The sequence below is a fragment of the Balaenoptera physalus genome (assembly GCF_965194825.1).
Source record: "Balaenoptera physalus genome assembly, chromosome: X".
NCBI classification, from domain to species: Eukaryota; Metazoa; Chordata; class Mammalia; order Artiodactyla; family Balaenopteridae; genus Balaenoptera; species Balaenoptera physalus.
In genome coordinates, this window is record NC_138903.1 from 95076693 (window position 1) to 95096170 (window position 19478).

Sequence of the window (19478 nt, forward strand, 5' to 3'; positions counted from 1 at the left end):
ATGTCAACCCCAATCTCCCAATTCATGCAACCCCCCACTTCCCACCCCTTGCTTTCCCCCCTTGGTACCCATACATTTGTTCTCTACATCTGTATCTCTATTTCTGCCATGCAAACTAGTTCATCTGTACCATTTTTCTAGATTCCACATATATGTGTTAATAAATGATATTTGTTTTTCTCTTTCTGACTTACTTCACTCTGCATGACAGTCTCTAGGTCCATCCACGTCTCCACAAATGACCCAATTTCGTTCCTTTTTATGGTTAGTATTCCATTGTATATATGTACCACATCTTCTTTATCCATTCGTCTGTTGATGGACATTTAGGTTGCTTCCATGACCTAGCTGTTGTAAATAGGGCTGCAATGAATATTGGGGTGCATGTGTCTTTTTGAATTATGGTTTTATCTGGGTATATGTCCAGTAGTGGGATTGCTGGGTCATATAGTAATTCTATTTTTAATTTTTTTAAGGGACCTCCATACTGTTCTCCATAGTGGCCGTAACAATTTATATTCCCACCAATAGTGCAAGAGGGTTCCCTTTTCTCCACACCCTCTCCAGCATTTATTGTTTGTAGATTTTCTCATGATGCCCATTCTAACTGGTGTGAGGTGATACCTCATTGTAGTTTTGATTTGCATTTCTCTAATAATTAGTGATGTTGAGCATCTTTTCATGTGCCTCTTGGCCATCTGTATGTCTTCTTTGTTGAAATGTCTATTTAGGTCTTCTGCCCATTTTTGGATTGGGTTGTTTGTTTTTTGATATTGAGCTGAATGAGCTGTTTATATATTTTGGAGATTAATCCTTTGTCAGTTGCTTCATTTGCAAGTATTTTCTCCCATTCTGAGGATTGTCTTTTCGTTTTGTTTATGGTTTCCTTTGCTGTGCAAAAGCTTTTAAGTTTCACTAGGTCCCAATTGTTTATTTTCATTTTTATTTCCATCACTCTAGGAGGTGGGTCAAAAAAGGTCTTACTGTGATTTATTTCAAAGGGTGTTCTTCCTATGTTTTCCTCTAAGAGTTTTATAGTGTCCAGTCTTACATTTAGGTCTCGAATCCATTTTGAGTTTATTTTTGTGTATGGTGTTAGGGAGTGTTCTAATTTCATTCTTTTACATGTAGCGTCCACTTTTCCCAGCACAACTTATTGAAGAGACTGTCTTTTCTCCATTGTGTATCCTTGCCTCTTTTGTCATAGATTAGTTGACCATAGATGTGTGGGTTTATCTCTGGGCTTTCTATCCTGTTCCTTTGATCTATATTTCTGTTTTTGTGCCAGTACCATATTGTCTTGATTACTGTAGTTTTGTAGTATAGTCTTAAGTCACGCAGTGTGATTCCTCCAGCTCCGTTTTTTTCCCTCAAGACTGCTTTGACTATTCAGGGTCTTTTGTGTCTCCATACAAATTTTAAGATTTCTTGTTCTAGTTCTGTAAAAAATGCCACTGGTAATTTGATAGGGATTGCATTGAATCTGTAGATTGCTTTGGGTAGTATAGTCATTTTCACAATATTGATTCTTCCAATCCAAGAACATGGTATATCTCTCCATCTATTTGTGTCATCTTTGATTTCTTTCATCAGTGTCTTATAGTTTTCTGAGTACAGGTCTTTTACTTCCTTAGGTAAGTTTATTCCTAGGTATTTTATTTTTTTTGTTGCAATGGTGAATGGGACTGTTTCCTTAATTTCTCTTTCTCATATTTCGTTGTTAGTGTATAGGAATTCAAGCGATTTCTGTGCATTAATTTTGGATCCTGCAACTTTACCAAATTCATTGATTAACTCTAATAGCTTTCTGGTGGCATCTTTAGCATTCTCTATGTATAATATCTTGTCATTTGCAAACAGTGACAGTTTTACTTCTTCTTTTCCAATTTGTATTCCTTTTATTTCTTTTTCTTCTCTGATTTCTGTGGCTAAGACTTCCAAAACTATGTTGAATAATAGTGGTGAGAGTGGACATCCTTGTCTCATTCCTGATCTTAGAGGAAATGCTCTCAATTTTTCACCATTGAGAATGATGTTTGTTGTGGGTTTGTCATATATGACTTTTATTATGTTGAGGTAGGTTCCCTCTATGCCCACTCTCTGGAGAGTTTTTATCATAAATTGGTGTTGAATTCTGTCAAAAGGTTTTTCTGCATCTATTGAGATGATCATATGGTTTTTATTCTTCAATTTGTTAATATGGTGTATCACATTGATTGATTTGCGTATATTGAAGAAGCCTTGCATACCTGGGATAAATCCCATTAGATCATGGTGTATGAGCCTTTTAATGTGTTGTTGGATTCTGTTTGCTAGTATTTTGTTGAGGATTTTTGCATCTATATTCATCAGTGATATTCGTCTGTAATTTTCCTTTTTTGTAGTATCTTTGTCTGGTTTTGGTATCAGGGTGATTGTGGTCTTGTAGAATGAGTTTGGGAGTGTTCCTTCGTCTGCAATTTTTTGGAAGAGTTTGAGAAGGATGGGTGTTAGCTCTTCTCTAAATGTTTGATAGAATTCACCTGTGAAGCCATCTGGTCCTGGACTTTTGTTTGTTAGAAGATTTTTAATCACAGTTTCAATTTCATCACTTGTGACTGGTCTGTTCATATTTTCTATTTCTTCCTGGTTCAGTCTTGGAAGGTTATACCTTTCTAAGAATTTGTCCGTTTCTTCCAGGTTGTCCATTTTATTGGCATAAAGTTGCTCATAGTAGTCTCTTAGGATGCTTTGTATTTCCATGGTGCCTGTTGTAACTTCTACTTTTTCATTTCCAATTTTATTGATTTGAGTCCTCTCCCTCTTTTTCTTGATGGGTCTGGCTAAAGGTTTATCAATTTTGTTTGTCTTCTCAAAGAACCAGCTTTTAGTTTTATTGATCTTTTCTGTTATTTTCCTTGTTTCTATTTCATTTCTTTCTGCTCTGATCTTTATGATTTCTTTCCTTCTACTAACATGGGGCTTTGTTTGTTCTTCTTTCTCTAGTTCCTTTAGGTGTAAGGTTAGATTGTTTATTTGAGATTTTTCTTGTTTCTTGAGGTAGGCTTTTATTGCTATAAACTTCCCTCTTAGAGCTGCTTTTGCTGCATCCCATAGGTTTTGGATCATTGTGTTTTCATTGTCATTTTTCTCTAGGTATTTTTTGATTTCCTCTTTGATTTCTTCAGTGATCGCTTGGTTATTTAGTAACGTATTGTTTAGCCTCCATGTGTTCATGTTTTTTACGTTTTTTTTGCTAAAATTTATTTCTAATTTCATAGCATTGTGGCCAAAAAAGATGCTTGATATGATTTCAATTTTCTTAAATTTACTGAGGCTTGAGTTGTGACCCAAGATGTGATCTATCCTGGAGAATGTTCCATTTGCACTTGAGAAGAAGTTTAATCTGCTGTTTTAGGATGGAATGTCCTACAAATATCAATTTAATCTATCTGGCCTACTGTGTCATTTAAAGTTTGTGTTTTCTTATTAATTTTCTGTCTGGATGATCTGTCCATTGGTGTAAGTGAGGTGTTAAAGTTCCCCCACTATAATTGTGTTACTGTCGATTTCTTCTTTTATAGCTAGTAGCATTTGCCTTATATTGAGGTGCTATGTTGGGTGCATATATATTTATAATTGGTATATCTTCTTCTTGGATTGATCCCTTGATCATTATGTAGTGTCCTTCTTTGTCTCTTGTAATAGTCTTTATTTTAAAGTCTATTTTGCCTGATATGAGAATTGCTACTCCAGCTTTCTTTTGATTTCCATTTGCATGGCATATCTTTTTCCATCCCCTCACTTTCAGTCTGTATGTGTCCCTAGGTCTGAAGTGGGTCTCTTGTAGATAGCATATAGATGGGTCTTGTTTTTGTATCCATTCAGCCAGTCTATGTCTTTTGGTTGGAATATTTAATCCATTCACGTTTAAGGTAATTATCGATATGTATGTTCCTATGACCATTTCCTTAATTGTTTTGGGTTTGTTTTTGTAGGTCCTTTTCTTCTCTTGTGTTTCCCACTTAGAGAAGTTCCTTTAGCATTTGTTGTAGAGCTGGTTGCGTGGTGCTGAATTCTCTTAGCTTTTGCTTGTCTGTAAAGCTTTTGATTTCTCCTTCGAATCTGAATGAGAGCCTTGCTGGGTAGAGTATTCTTGGTTTTAGGTTCTTCCCTTTCTTCACTTTCAATATATCATACTACTCCCTTCTTGCTTGCAAAATTTCTGTGAGAAATCAGCTGTTAACCTTATGGGAGTTCCTGTGTATGTTATTTGTTGTATTTCCCTTTTTGCTTTTAATAATTTTTCTTTGTCTTTAATTTTTGTCAATTTGATTACTATGTGTCTTAGCGTGTTTCTCCTTGGCTTTATCCTGCCTGGGACTCTCTGTGCTTCCTGGCCTTGGGTGGCTATTTCTTTTCCCATGTTAGGGAAGTTTTCGACTATACTCTTTTCAAATATTTTCTCGGGTCCTTTCTCTCTCTCGTCTTCTTCTGGGACCCCTATAATACGAATGTTGGTGCGTTTAATGTTGTCCTAGAGGTCTCTTAGGCTGTCTTCATTTCTTTTCATTCTTTTTTCTTTATTCTGTTCCAGGCAGTGATTTCCACCATTCTGTCTTCCAGGTCACTTATCCATTCTTCTGCCTCAGTTATTCTGCTGTTGTTTCCTTCTAGTGTATTTTTCATTTAAGTTATTGTATTTTTCATCTCTTTTTGTTTGTTCTTTAATTCTTCTAGGTCCTTTTTAAACATTTCTTGCATCTTCTCAATCCTTGCCTCCATTCTTTTTCCGAGGTCCTGGATCATCTTCACTATCATTATTCTGCATTCTTTTTCTAGAAGGTTGCCTATCTCCACTTCATTTAGTTGTTTTCCTGGGGTTTTATCTTGTTCCTTCATCTGGGACATAGTCCTCTGCCTTTTCATTTTGTCTATCTTTCTGTGATTGTTGTTTTTTTCGCGTGGGCTGCAGGATTGTAGCTCTTCTTTCTTCTGCTGTCTGCCCTCTCAAGAGTATATAAATCATACAAAATATGTTTTCAGACCACAGTGGAATGAAATTAGAAATCAATAACAGAAGGATAATTGGAAAATTCACAAATATGTTGAAATTAAACAACATACTTTTTAACAACCAAGGGATTAAAAAAATCACAAAGCACATAAGAAAATTCTTTCAGGTGAATGGAAATGAATACACAACATTTCAAAACTTAGGAGATGAAATTTACCCAGCACTCGGAGGGAAATTTATAGTTGTAAATGCCCACATTAAAAAAGAAAATCTCAAACCAAAAATCTTACCTTCTACCTTGAGAAACACACACAGAAAAAAGAACAAATTAAACCAAAAGCAAATAGAAGGAAGGAAATAACAAAGATTAAAGGAGAAATAAATAACATAGAGAATAGAAATACAATAGAGTAAATCAGTGAAACCAACATTTTGTCTTTGAAAAGAGAAACAAAATTGACAAACCTTTAGCTAGACTGACCAATAAAAAAAGAGAGAGAAGACTGACAGAACTAAAATTGGAATGAAAGAGGGGGTGTTACCAGCAACCTATATAGAAATAATTATTACAAGGGAATACTATGAATAATTGTATGTCACAAAATAAGATAAACTAGATGAAATGGGGAAATTCCTAAAAACATGAAAACTACTGAAATTGATTTAAGAATAAGTAGCAAACCTGTTTAGACCTGTAAAAAGTAAAGAGATTGAATGAGTTATAAAAAAATTTTCTCACAAAGAAAAACTCAAGATCAGATGTCCTCAATGGTGAATTCTGCCAAATGTCTAAAGAAAAACAAACACCTATCTTTCTCAAACTTTCCAGAAAAATTGAAATAAAGGGAAACTTCCTAACACGTTTTATGAAGTATTACTCTGACACAGAACACAAAGACATCACACAAAAAAATAAAACTAAAGACCAGTATCCCTTATGAATATAGAAGCAAAACACTCAGTAAAATGCTAGCAATATGAACCCAACAACATAAAAAAAGGATTATATACCATGGCCAAGCAGGATTTATCCCATGAATGTAAGGTTGGTTTAAACACTCAACAATCCAGAAATAGAAGGGAAATCCCTCAACCTGAAAAAGAGTGCTTATGAAAGACTCACAGCTTACATTATACCCAATGGTGAAAGACTGAAAGATTTTCCCTGGGAGACAGGAACAACACAAATATGTCCACTCTCACTCAACACTGTGCTGAAAGTTCTAACCAGAGCAATTCATCACGAAAAAGAAATAAAAGTTATCCAAATTAGAAAAAACTATCTCTATTCACCTGTGGAATGATCTTATATACAGAAAATTCTAAATAAAAAAAAAAATTTCCAGAGCTAGTAAATGAATTCAGCAAAGTTTCAGGATACAAGATCAACATACAAAATCTTTTGTATTTCTATACACTAGGAATGAACAATCTGAAAAAGAAATTAAGAAAACAGTTATACTTACAATAGGATCAAAAAGAATACAATACTTGGGAATAAATATAAACAAGGAAGTATAAGACTTATACACTGAAAACTACAAAACATTGTTGAAAGAAATTAAGAAGACATAAATAAATGGAAAAACATACTATGTTCATGGATTAGAAGACTAAATATTGTTAAGATGACCATATCGCCTAAAGCTATCTACAGATTCAATGCAATTCCTATCAAAATGCAATTGCCTTTTTTTGCAGAAATGAACAAGATTATCCTAAAACTTACATGGAATTTCAAGAAACCTTAAATAACCAAAATGATCTTGAAAAAGGACAAAATTGTGGGAGTCACACTTCTCAATTTCAGAACTTACTACAAACTACAGTAATCAAAATAGTGTGGTACTGGCATAAGGATAGACATGTAAGATCAATGAAATAGAATTGAGGGTCAGATAGAAACCCATACACTCTATGTTATTTATTTCTCCTTTAACCAACACAAAATTGATTTTTGAAGAGGTGCCAAGATTGTGCAATGGGGAAAGAATAGTCTCTTCAGCAAATGGTGTGGGGGCAATTGAACATCCACATACAAAAGAATGAAGGTGGACCCATACCTCACATCATATAAAAAAATTAACTCAAAACAGAACAAAAGTAAATGAGCTTATAAAAAGCAACATACGCCCTAATGCCCAATCTGATAATACTTTTGGAAGCACTCTTAACAGCTGAACCAACATCAGATACAGAATAAGAGGAATTTCCTCTCATTTGTCACAAAACAAGGATCAAGTCTATTGGATAAAGCTATTAATGTTTTATGTGTTTTAAATTGTCATTTGAAGAATAACTTTTAAAATATTAAATATTTTTACTTTTTATCTTTAAAAATGATTTTTATTTAGAATTTATTTTGCATTAATGCTTCCCTCTTTTAATGACTTTTATTATGAAATATCTATAACAGGTAGCATGTAACTGAAATATACCATCTTGTCCAATATATTGGTTCACAAAAATAATAAAAGACACTTTTATTATTATATTTTTTAAAACAGAAAAAAAAAACAGAACAAAGACCTAAATCAAGAGCTAAAATTATATGGCTCTTAAAAGAAAACATAAAGGTAAAATCTGTATGACTTTGAATTTGGTAATTAATTATCATTAAATATGACAGAAACACAAATGATAAAAGAAGGAATACAAAAATTCAACTTTAACAAAATTGAAACTTTAGATCATCAAAGAACACTATCAAGGAACTGAAAAGACAACCCATAAGTGAGAGAAAATATTTACAAATCATATATCTAATAAAGGTTTAGCATAAATATTATATATAAAGAACCCATACAACTTAACAACAAAAAAGACAACTCAATTTTTAAATGGACAAAGGAGTTGAATAGATATTTATCCAAACAAAATATACCAGTGGCCAATAAGCACATGAAAAGATGCTCAACATCATTAGTCATTAGGGAAATGCAAATCAAAACCATACTGAGATACCATCTCACACCTGGTAGGATGGCTATAACTAAAAAAATGAAAAGAAAAAGAAAATAACAAGTGTTGGCAAGGATATGGAGAAATTGGAACCCTCACACATTGCTGGTAGGAATGCAAAGTAGGGCACCCATTGTGGAAAACATTTTGGCAGTTCTTCAAAAAGTTAAACATAGAGCTACCATCTGACCCAGCAATTTCACTCCTAGAGAATTGAAAATATATGTCCACAAAAAAACTTGTACATTAATAGCAGCATTATTCATAAGAGTGAAAAAGCAGAAATAATTCAATTGCCCATCAACTAATGGATAGGGTATATCCATGCAATGGAATATTATTCAGTCATAAGAAGGAATAAAGTATTGACACGTTGCAACATGGATGAACCTTGAAAACACAAAAGGCTATATAGTGTATGATTCCATTTATATGAAATGTCCAGAATAGGCAAATCCATAGACACAGAAAGCAGATTAGTGGTTGCCAGGAGCTGGAAGTGGGGGAAGTGGAATGAACAGTGACTGTTTAATGGGTACAGGGTTTCTTTTTGTTATGTTGAAAATGTTCTGGAATTAGATATTGGTGATGGTTGCACAATATTGTGAATGTACTAAAAGCCATTGAATTGTACACTTAAAATGGTTACAATGGTGATTTATATGTGATGTGAACTTTACCTCAATTTAAAAAGATGTGTGGTACTGGCATAAAGATAGACATATAGATAATTGAGATATATTGTACATTGAGAAAGAATTGAGAGTCCAGTAATAAACCTGTACATCTGTGGTCAATTGATTTTCTACAAGGGTGTGCCAAGACCAATCAATGGGAAAAAGCGTCTTTTCTAAAATGAGGCGTCTATCACACTGCTAAAGATGAATGATGAAGACGGGTTAAGGATTGAGGTCATGGCACCAGGAAACAGAAAAGTTTCTCAGAATGTGGTCCTTGGACAACTGAGTTCAGAATTAGTTGGGGAGTCTATTAAAATGCCAATTCCTGGGCTCTAATATAGTGAATCAAAATCTCAGGTATGATGCCCAGGAATATGCATTTTAACTAGCTCCCTAGGTAATTCAAATGCATACTGAAGTCTGAGAACAACTGATATAAAGAATGACTTCATGGGTTTTAGAGCCAAAAGAACCTGGGTTCAAATCTTAGCTCTGCCAATGAGTAGTTTTACCTTCTCTTTTTAGGTATCACTGCCTACTCCTTGCCCTCATACCTGTGTTGCTATCTCACTGGCTTAGCTCTTACCCTCAGAGGCCAGGGTTGGTTACTTTGTTATGTACAGTAACCACAATGTAAATGAACAAACGCAGGTGCAAAATCTTAATGCAAAACCTGAGTCTTTCCTTCCAGCACTCTCCCATCTCTCTTATCCCAACGAGTCCAACAATGCCCTGCACTCCGGGTCTGGTGCCCCCATATCTCCTTTTCATTGCATTATGAGAGGGCTCATCTTCCTGTTGGGGATGGGAGACATGAAAACAGAGAAAGCTTCATAAAAGGAGCTTCAGCCTGAACTGGGCCTTGAAGAACAAGGCAGGATTTCCACAGGCAGAGATGGGAAGAGAAAGAATGTTCCAGAAGGAGACAAGGCCATACATTAATGTAAAGATAAAGAGAGGGGTTGCTATATGGATTGAATGTGTCACTGGGACCAATCAGGGGGCTAGGGCTGGGTTACTTTGTTATCGGTTGACTGGTTTCCCTCCAATTGTAGCTTACGTTCATTTTTCTGACCAATCACTAGGGGGGAGGGGGTTGCCCTTACTTACTTTGTTGTTGGTTCACCCTCAGCTCCCTTCCCTTGTAGCAACCCTAACTTCTGTGTACAAACTCCTAGTGCAAACCTGTGACCCTTCCTGACATTTCTCGCCTAGCTGCCCCAGTGTCAATACTCCCTTGAACCACGGCACTAATGCCTCTCCATAACTCCTCATGGTCACAGGAGAGGTCACATATTTAGGGCAGGGGACATGAAATCAAGGAAGCCTTCACAGAGGAGGCTGTGTTTATACCAAGTTTTGAGGGATGGGGGGCAGGATTTCCTCAGAGATGGAGGAAAAAGGCATCTCAAAAAGAGGCAATAATATGAAATTATTTATTCAAAAAGATTTATTGCACACTCCTCCCATCAATCAATAATGCAACACAATTTTTAGAGCACCTACTAGGTGCTATGCTAGGCTCCTGGATGCTTGTTCACTCACTCAAATTTCCAGTTAACAAGACTTTGCTGATCACTTACCCATCATTGTACTCTGTAGCTTATGGAAGTGTGCTCCAAGGACTACCTGCACCACTCACCTGAGTGGCACCTCATATACTACCTTCTGTATCTTTGTTGCAGTGTTCTGGGCCCTACATAATCCTATCTTCAAAGCTACAGGCTTCCCAGGCAACTACCTTCAGGGCATCAGGCTTCTCATCCTCTCCTCCAGCCTACCACCACCCCCAACTACTTAGTGCCTACTCACTACCAGGGGTTTTTTTGTTAATTGAGGTCAAAATATATATAGCATAAAATGTTAACCATGTTTAAGTGTACAATTCAGTGCCATTAACTACATTCATATTGTTGTACAATGATTACTACAATCTATTTCTAAATATTTTCATCACCCCAAACAGAAGCTCTGTACCCATTGAAAAGTAACTCCTCATTTCTGCCTTCCTCTAACCCCTGGTAACCTCTAGCCTACTTTCTGTCTCTATGAATTTGCCTATTCTAGATATTTCATGTAAGTGGAATCATACCATATTTGTCCTTTTGTGCCTGGCCTATTTCACTCAACCTGATGTCTTTAAGGTTCATTCATGTTGTAGCATGTGTCTGAACTCCACTCTGGATGGAGGGATTTCATTCCTTTTTATGGCTGAATTATATTCCACTGTATGTATATATACCACAATTTGTTTATCCATTCATCCATCTATGGACATTTGGGTTGTTTCCACCTTTTGGCCATTGTGAATAATGCTGCTGTGAACATCTGCATACAAGTATTTGTTTGAGTCTGTTTTCAATTCTTTGAGGCATATACCTAGGAATAGAATTGCTGGGTCATATGGTAATTCTATGTTGAACTGTTTGAGGAACTGCCAAACTTTTCTACAGCAGCTGCACCATTTTACATTCCCACCAGCAATGTATGAGGGCTCCAATTTCTCCACATCCCCGCCGACACATACCACAAACCGTAAATAGCACCTGTATTGCAAATACACCTCTACTTAGGTAGTTGTCTGTCTTCAGACTGGCTTATTTGAAACTAAAGGTTGTATCCTTAATTGTACACACTTCAACTATGAAATCTAAGGTGAAGAAACTGAAATGCATTTCAAATCATAATGACAACTGAGCAGAAAATCTTTGAAAGAATTGGAGATGATTGGGGAGAGAGATCGGTGTCCTCTGACACACTTTCATTGACTGAATTCAAATGTATTCCTGTGACAGCGTCTGCAGCCATGATAGAAAGGTTAACATTTCATAGATCACTTAACAACTCTGCCCATAGCCATTGAAGTGAAGAGGTCAGCAGACTGGGAAGAAATGACACTATGCCACTCACATTCTGAGTGGTTCCTTTTAGTTGATTGTTTTAGACCTTCTTGAGTGATACAATTTGGCCATTTCTCCCTATTTTTAAAGTACTCAGGCAATTCAGGCATTTAAATGTTCTTCCATCTGTAAGAGGTTTAATCACTTAGCCCTGTATTTTCAATCTTCTTGAATCAGTTGAAGCCTTACAAAGTGTTCCTTTTAGCTAAGGTTGGAAAGAGAACAGCAGCAGCTGAGCCAACCCTATTATTTGGTATCAGAATGGAGATCAGAGTTAGTGAGGCAAGTTGGGCCTCCACCAAACCTTTTATTCATGTTGCAGTGTCTCAAAGTGTGGCCTGGGGACAACCTGCATCAGAAACACCTGGGGATGTTGTTTGACAATTACTGACTCAGAACCAGGGTGACCAATCATCTGGGTTTTCCCAAGACTGAGGGGTTTCCCCAGACGTTGGACTTTCAGTACTAAAACTGGGAAAGTCTTTAACTGTTACCTTCCTCCATTATGACATGTAGGTAGCCCTATTCCTTCATTTGGAGGGCGGTGCTTTTAGGGCAATATAATGGCTAAGCAAATATCAGAATCATCATTGTTGCCTATATCTATGTGCTAGGTGAAACAGAGAGGAGATTGTAGAAGTTCATTCCTTCATTTATTCATTCTAGGAACATTTACTGAAAAAAATATATACAGGGAATATATATATATATATATTATATATTTTGTATACATGGAGAGAGAGAAAGAGTCATAAGTTGCTCAGAGAAAACAAAAGCCTAAGGTTAGGTGTGAATGTAGGCATGCATGTAGGAATTTATGTCTGGCATGTTCCAGCATACAGAGGGAGAACTACCCATTTTCCTAGAACTACAACTACAGTTGGCCCTCCGTATCCACAGGTTCTGCATTGGTGTATTCAACAAACCACATATTGAAAATATTCGAAAAAAATTCCAGAAAGTTCCATAAAGCAAAACTTGAATTTGCCACGTGTTGGCAACTATTCTCATAGCATTTACATTGTTATTAGGTATTATAATCTAGAGATGATTTAACATATACAGGAGGATGTGCATAGGTTATATACAAATACTATACCATTTTATACAAGGGACGAGCATCTGCAGATTTTGGTATCCGCAGGGGGTCCTGGAAACAATCCCCTGCGATTACTGAAGGATTGACTGTATTTGAGAATATTCATTAATTCAGCAAATATTTATTGAGAGCCTTTTATGTGCCAGCACAGTGCTAGACACTGGGACACAACAGTGAGCAAGATAGGCCCCTGCTCTCATGGAGCTTACATTCTAGTGCAAAGAGACAGATAAACACACAAAGAAATATATTACGACAGGTGCTTTGATAAGTGCTATGAACAAAATAAAAACAGAGTAATGTGATTGAGATGGAGAGTCTACTTTTGATTGGTTGATAAGGGAATGGCTCTCTGAGGAGGTGACATTTGAGCCAAGATCTAAATGATAAAAAGCCAGCCATTTGCAGACCTGGGAGAGAAATGTTCCAGACAGAAGGAATAGCTGATGCAAGAGCCTGAAGGCAGGAAAGAGCTTGACGTGTTGGAGAAGTGCAAAGAAAGCTGGTGTGACAGGAGTATCATGAACAACAGGGAGAGTCATGTGAGAGGAGGTCGGGGAGGCGGTCAGTGTTTAAATCATGGAGGCCTTGTCGGCCTGGGTCAGGGGCCTGGATTTCATTCTTCTTCTGAATACTTGTTCAGAAAAGATATTGGAAGGTCTTAAGCAGAGGAGTGAGGTGGTCAGATTGACATTTTTAAAGATCTCCCTGATACTTTTAGACAATAAACCATCTTAGAGTGAGAACAGAAGCAGGGAAACCAGTTAGGGGACTATTGGCAGTAGCCAATGTCAGAGGTGGTGGTAGCTTGGAGTAAGGCGATAGGGAGCAGAGACAAGGACAATTCTGTAGGTATTTTGGAGTTAGGATTTTGGTGATGGTCTGGATGAAGGGTCTAAAAGGAAAGAGAAGACTCAAGGGTATTCCCAGGTTTCTTGACTTGGGTGAATGGTGAGATCATTTACTAAAATGGGAAAGACTCAAGGAGAAGGAGTTGGTCACATATTAAAAATTCAGTTTTAGACATGTAAAGGCTGAGATGCCTAATAAAATTCCAAACTGAGGTGTCAAATAATCAGATATACCTGTCTGAGTTCTGGGTGATATGAGAGTTGGAGATACAAATTAATTTTGGAGTCAACAACAGGTAGATAATAGTTAAAGCCCTGTGATTGGATGACCTTGTCTAGGGAGAGGATGGAATAGAAGAGAGGAAGAAGTTCCTGGACTGAGCCATGGAGGCTCCAACATTTAGAGGTCAATCAGTGGACAAGGAACCAGCAAAAGAGGCTGAGGGGCAGTGAGGTATAAAAGAAACCAGGAAAGTGTAGTGTCACTGAAGCCAAGAGAAAAAATAGTGGGAGTTTCAAGGAGAGAGAGCACTATTATTTCCATTTTGCAGGTAAGAAAACTGAGGCATGGGAGTATTAGTAATCTGCCCAAGGTCACATAGCTAGTAACAGAAGAGCAGGGAGTTAAGCCCAAGCAATCTGACTTCAGAATCTGTGCTTCTAACCACTACACCTGTGGCTCTCAAACTGTGGTGTTTATCAGAGTCACGTGGAGGGTTTGTTAACACACAGATTGCTGAACCCCACCTCCAGAGTTTCTGATTCAGAAGGTCTGGGATGGGGCCCAAGATCTTGCATCTCTAACAGACTCCCAGGTGATACTGATGCTGCTGGTCCAGAGACCACGCTTTGAGAACCACCACCCTTTTGTACATGGGGAAAGAAAGGCTTGGGATAATGTTGGTGTTGCTTGCTTTCTCCAACTGCTTTGAAATATTCTCCCTTAGGTTGTGGGGGAAGAATTATCCTACCACCCTGTCTAGAATTGAGTAAAGCAACCATATTTCTGACTAGTAATGGAGAGATCAGTTGAGCTCTAGGGCCTAAGGGATATGGTGGGACTGGGAAAAAGGATAAGCCTACCAGCTCGTTGATGTTTACTAGATGGGACATTGCTAAACCGATCCAAAGCCTGAGAAGGCAAGAAAAGATTTCAGGGTAGTCTTGGCTTAGGACTCAAACAAGGAAGGGACTGAACCTTGAGACATCCCTTGTCAGTAGTCACATCCTTCCTCTATACTGAGCATAGTCATCTGTTTTTGCTTTATAAAGGCACTAGGTAGCAAAAGCATGCAGGGCATTGGGAGGCAAAAGACTGGAAAAATGGATCCTGGCCTAGGATACATACACAAAAAAGCCTGAGGGTGCAAAGCTGGCATGCTGTGAAGTTTAAATGCAGAAAGTGCAAGAGTAATGAAATAATAATAAATGAGCACTCACTGTGGGCAAGGGCACTGGTGACAGAGGCCCCAGAGAATAGTGATCAGTGTGAGCTCCCCAAGAGGTTGCCATTCTGGCATCAAGACCCAGCCCTACCCAATAATCTACTGGTTCCATTGCTGGAACACCTCAGGCCAAACAACCAGCAGGGTAGGAACACAGACCCACCCATCAGCAGACAGGGTACCTGAAGCCATATTGAGCTCACAGCCACCTATAAACATGCCCCCTTGACACGGCCCTGCCCACCAGAGGGACAAGACCCAGATCCACCCACCAGTGGGCAGGCTCCGGTCCCCCCTACCAGGAAACCTGCACAAGCCTCAGAACCAACCTCAACCACCAGATGGCAGACAACAGAAGCAGGAGGAACTACGACCCTCCAGCCAGCAGAAAGGAGACCACAAACACAGAGAGTCAGATAAAATGAGATGGCAGAGAAATATGTTTAAGACAAAGGAACAAGATAAAAACCCACAAGAACAACTAAATGAAGAAGAGATAGGCAAACTACCTATAAAAGAATTTAGAGTAATTATAGTAAAGATGATCCAAGATCTCAGAAAATAATAAATGAGCACTTACTGTATGCTAGGCATTTAACATATATTATCTCATTTCATCATCAAAGCAACCTATGGGGTAGATATTATTATTACCCCCATTCACATATGAGGAAACAGACTCAGTAACCTAAGGTCACAGCTAGTAAGTGCCAAACCTTTGATTGAAACCTAGGTCTGTCTAATTCCAAAGCTCTTGTTCTTAAACAGCACACTCTAACATGAAGGAAAAATAAGAGTTTTCTAGATTACCTCTGTATAAATAAAATCCTGGAGAGTGGCATGGCTTAAGGAAGGCCTAGCCTGGAAGACTAAGTAAGGCTGCCAAATCTAACTGAGATAGACAGGCAGTACAAGGCCCTGGGCCAGTGTCTTTGACACTGTTGTTGGTTTTATTTTTATTTTTAAATATTTATATATTTATTTGACTGTGCCGGGTCTTAGTTGTGGCATGCGGGATTTTTAGTTGCAGCATGCAAACTCTTAGTTGCGGCATGTGGGATCTAGTTCCCTGACCAGGGGTTGAACCCCGGGCCCCCTGCATTGGGAGCGCAGAGTATTAGCCACTGGACCACCAGGGAGGTCCTTGTTGTTGTTTTTAAATCACCAGATTTATAAAAAGACAAACAGTTTACAAATAAGAATACTACGTGTAAGAAGAAGTGTGTGAAACGAGACAGGAGAAGATGACTAAGAAGTGCTTGGCATGATGCACACAACACACAGTAGCAAATTGGGGGCAAGTGAAAAAGTATAGGCATTTAAATGAAGACATTAATGTAGAAAAGGTCAGTGCTAAAGGATGAGACATCTGGCGGAAGCAAATAGATGAAAGGACTTTATCACATTGGAGAATTCTGAGGTTGAGGATCTTCTTTTATTCTTTTTTCTTTTTTAGCGTTTCTCTGACTTTTTAATTAGTCATTTAATTTAGAATTGTAGATTCACATGCAGTTGTAAGAAATAATACAGAGAGAGCCACTGTGTACTTTGTCTGATTTCTCCCAATGGTAACATCTTGCAAAACTATAGTATAATATCACAACCAGGATGTCGATATTGATATAATCCACCAGTCTTACTCAGATTTCCCCAATTTTGCTTGTACTCAGTGTGTTTGTGTGTGTGTGTGTGTGTGTGTGCAGTTCTATACAATTTTATCACCTGTGTAGGTCCATGTATCCACCATCACAGTCAAAATACTGAAATTTCAACACTACAGAGATCCTTCATGTTGCCATTGATAGCCAAGTTCACCTTCACCTTCCACCATATCCCCATCCCTGACCCCTGGCAACCACTAACCTGCTCTCCATCTCTATAATTTTGTCAAGAGTGTCATATAAATGAAATCATACAGTGTGTAACTTTTTGTGATTGGCTTTTTTTACTCAGCATAATTTTCCTGGAGATTCATTCAAGTTACTGTGTATATCAATAGTTTGCTCCTTTTTATTGATGAGTAGTATTCCATGGTATAGTTGTATCACTGTTTGTTTAACCATTCATCTATTGAAGGACATCTGGGTTTCCAATTTTTGGCTATTATGAAAAAAAGATACTATGAACATTCATACACAGGTTTGTGTGTGAATAAAAATTTTCATTTCTCTGGGATAAATGCCCAGAAGTGCAATCACTGGGTGGTTTTACAGTGGCGTGTTTAGTTTTTCTTGAGAAAGTGCCAAATGTTTTCCAGAGTAGCTGTACCATTTTACATACCCACCAGCAATGCATGAGTGGTCCAGTTTCTCTACATCCTCACCGGTATTTGGTGGTCTCACTACTTTTTTTGTTAGTCATTTAAATGGGTATGTAGTGATGTCAATCTTTTATTTTTTAAACAGGCAAACTTGAGAGGAGAAGCTGTTTTGAAATTCCTTTGAGATAAGACCTCTTACTATTTCAGTTTAAGCCTCCTGACTGGTTTTTGCTGGAAAGCCATTTTGACCTTTGCTATAAAAGATCTCCATTCATATGGGAGCCAGTAGCCCTAAAACCACAAAGTAGTTGCTTAGCTTCTACTAGGCCCAAAGAAAAGCTGAGATAGCTACAGTCGATTCATCTGAGGTAATCAGAAGAGTCAGGTAAAGAAGGGATATCAGGAGAGAATTTCCAGAACAGTATTCACAAATGATAACTTCTCCATTTTGTTCTATAGTCCCCTTTGAAGGGGACAGCAGTATGGTTTCAAAGCTCGAGGAGAGAATTGAGTTGTAAAGGTGATATGAAGAGAGTTGATTCTGCACATCTATTCCTAACCATGTGTTCAGTGACCTTACGTTGGTAACTTGAAATCTGCCATGGTGGGAGTATTTACACCACAGAAATTGGTAAACTCTACAAATCAGAGCACTTTTTACCCAGGGAATCGGTTCGTAAACATTTATTAGCACAAATGCTGTGCATTTCTTTCTGTAATTTTATTTATTTTAGTTTATTTTTGGCCATGCTGTGTGAAGTATGTGGGATTTTAGTTCCCAAACCAGGGATCAAACCCGGGCCCCCTGCAGTGGAGGCACAGAGTCTTAACCCCTGGGCTGCCAGGGAAGTCCCAAGACATTAAGTATTTTATCAATGTTGCATGTCGAGTAAGTGGCAGAGCCTTGATTCAGCCTTGGGTCTAAGCTCAATACACTGGCTCTCTAGAGGGGAGGAGACAACAAATACCAGATAGAAGTGGTGAGGCAAAACTTTAAAAAAAATTTCCTTGATATTAATTTTTTTTTTTTTTGGCTGTTCCCTGATGCTTGCGGGATTTTAGTTCCCCGACCAGGAATGGAACCTGTGCCCCCTGCAGTGGAAACGCAGAGTCCTAACCACTGGACCGCCAGGGAGTTCCCAGCCTTGACATTAATTTTCAAAAAAATAAGGTTAACTAAAAGAAAAAACAAGTCTGCCTCTGACATTGTGTAGCACATTAGCTTATCTAAATTATATTTATATTCTTATCTAAATTGTATTTACATATATACAGTCCAGCTGCAGTGGACATAGTAACTGGTTTTTGTCTACTCTTTCCTACTTCTCTTCTTCTGGTTCCATTGAAGAACACTTCCCCGTCTCCGTATGACCCTAGTAAACCTCATAATCACAGAACTCTTGCTTCTCCCAACCACAGGTGTGGCTGGGCCAATGAGGATCCGCCTCAGGACTTGTCTTTTTTTCTTTTTTTTAAGTAGAGTTGATTTACAATGTTGTGTTAGTTTCAGGTGTACAGCAAAGTGATTCAGTTATACACACAGACTATATATATATATATATATTATATATATAGATAATATATATATATATTATATATATGTGTGTTCTTTTTCAGATTCTTTTCCCTTATAGGTTATTATAAAATACTGAGTATAGTTCTCTGTTCTATACAGTAGGTCCTTGTTGGTTACCTATTTTATATATAGTAGTGTGTATATGTTAATCGCAAACTCCTAATTTATCTCTCTCCCACTTTTCCCCCTTTGGTAACCATAAGTTTGTTTTCTATGTCTGTGGGTCTATTTCTGTTTTGTACATCAGCCATAAAAAAATGAAATAATGCCATTTGCAGCAACATGGGTGAAACTAGAGATTATCATACTAAGTGAAGTAAGTCAGACACAGAAAGACAAATATCATATGATATCACTTATATATGGAATCTAAAAAAAAGATACAAATGAACTTATATACAAAACAGAATAAGACTTGTGTATTGAAGCTAGAGGAAAAGAGTCTCTTTTTCCTGCTCGGGTTACTTACCTAGGACATTGTGAGTCTGGGGCTCCAACAGCATCGTTAGAATTGTTCCTGTCTCGACAATGTTATTTTCACACGGTGCATGAGATGGCTTCCTACAGTCCCAATATACTCTCTAGTTTTCTCAGTTAATTGAATCAATAAAGTACCACCTCCACCTTGTGTGTGTGTGAGCTTAATTAAGCTGAGTTGAGTTTTCATCTTTCGTTACCAAGAGTCCCATCTCTTCTGTGACTGCTTCAGC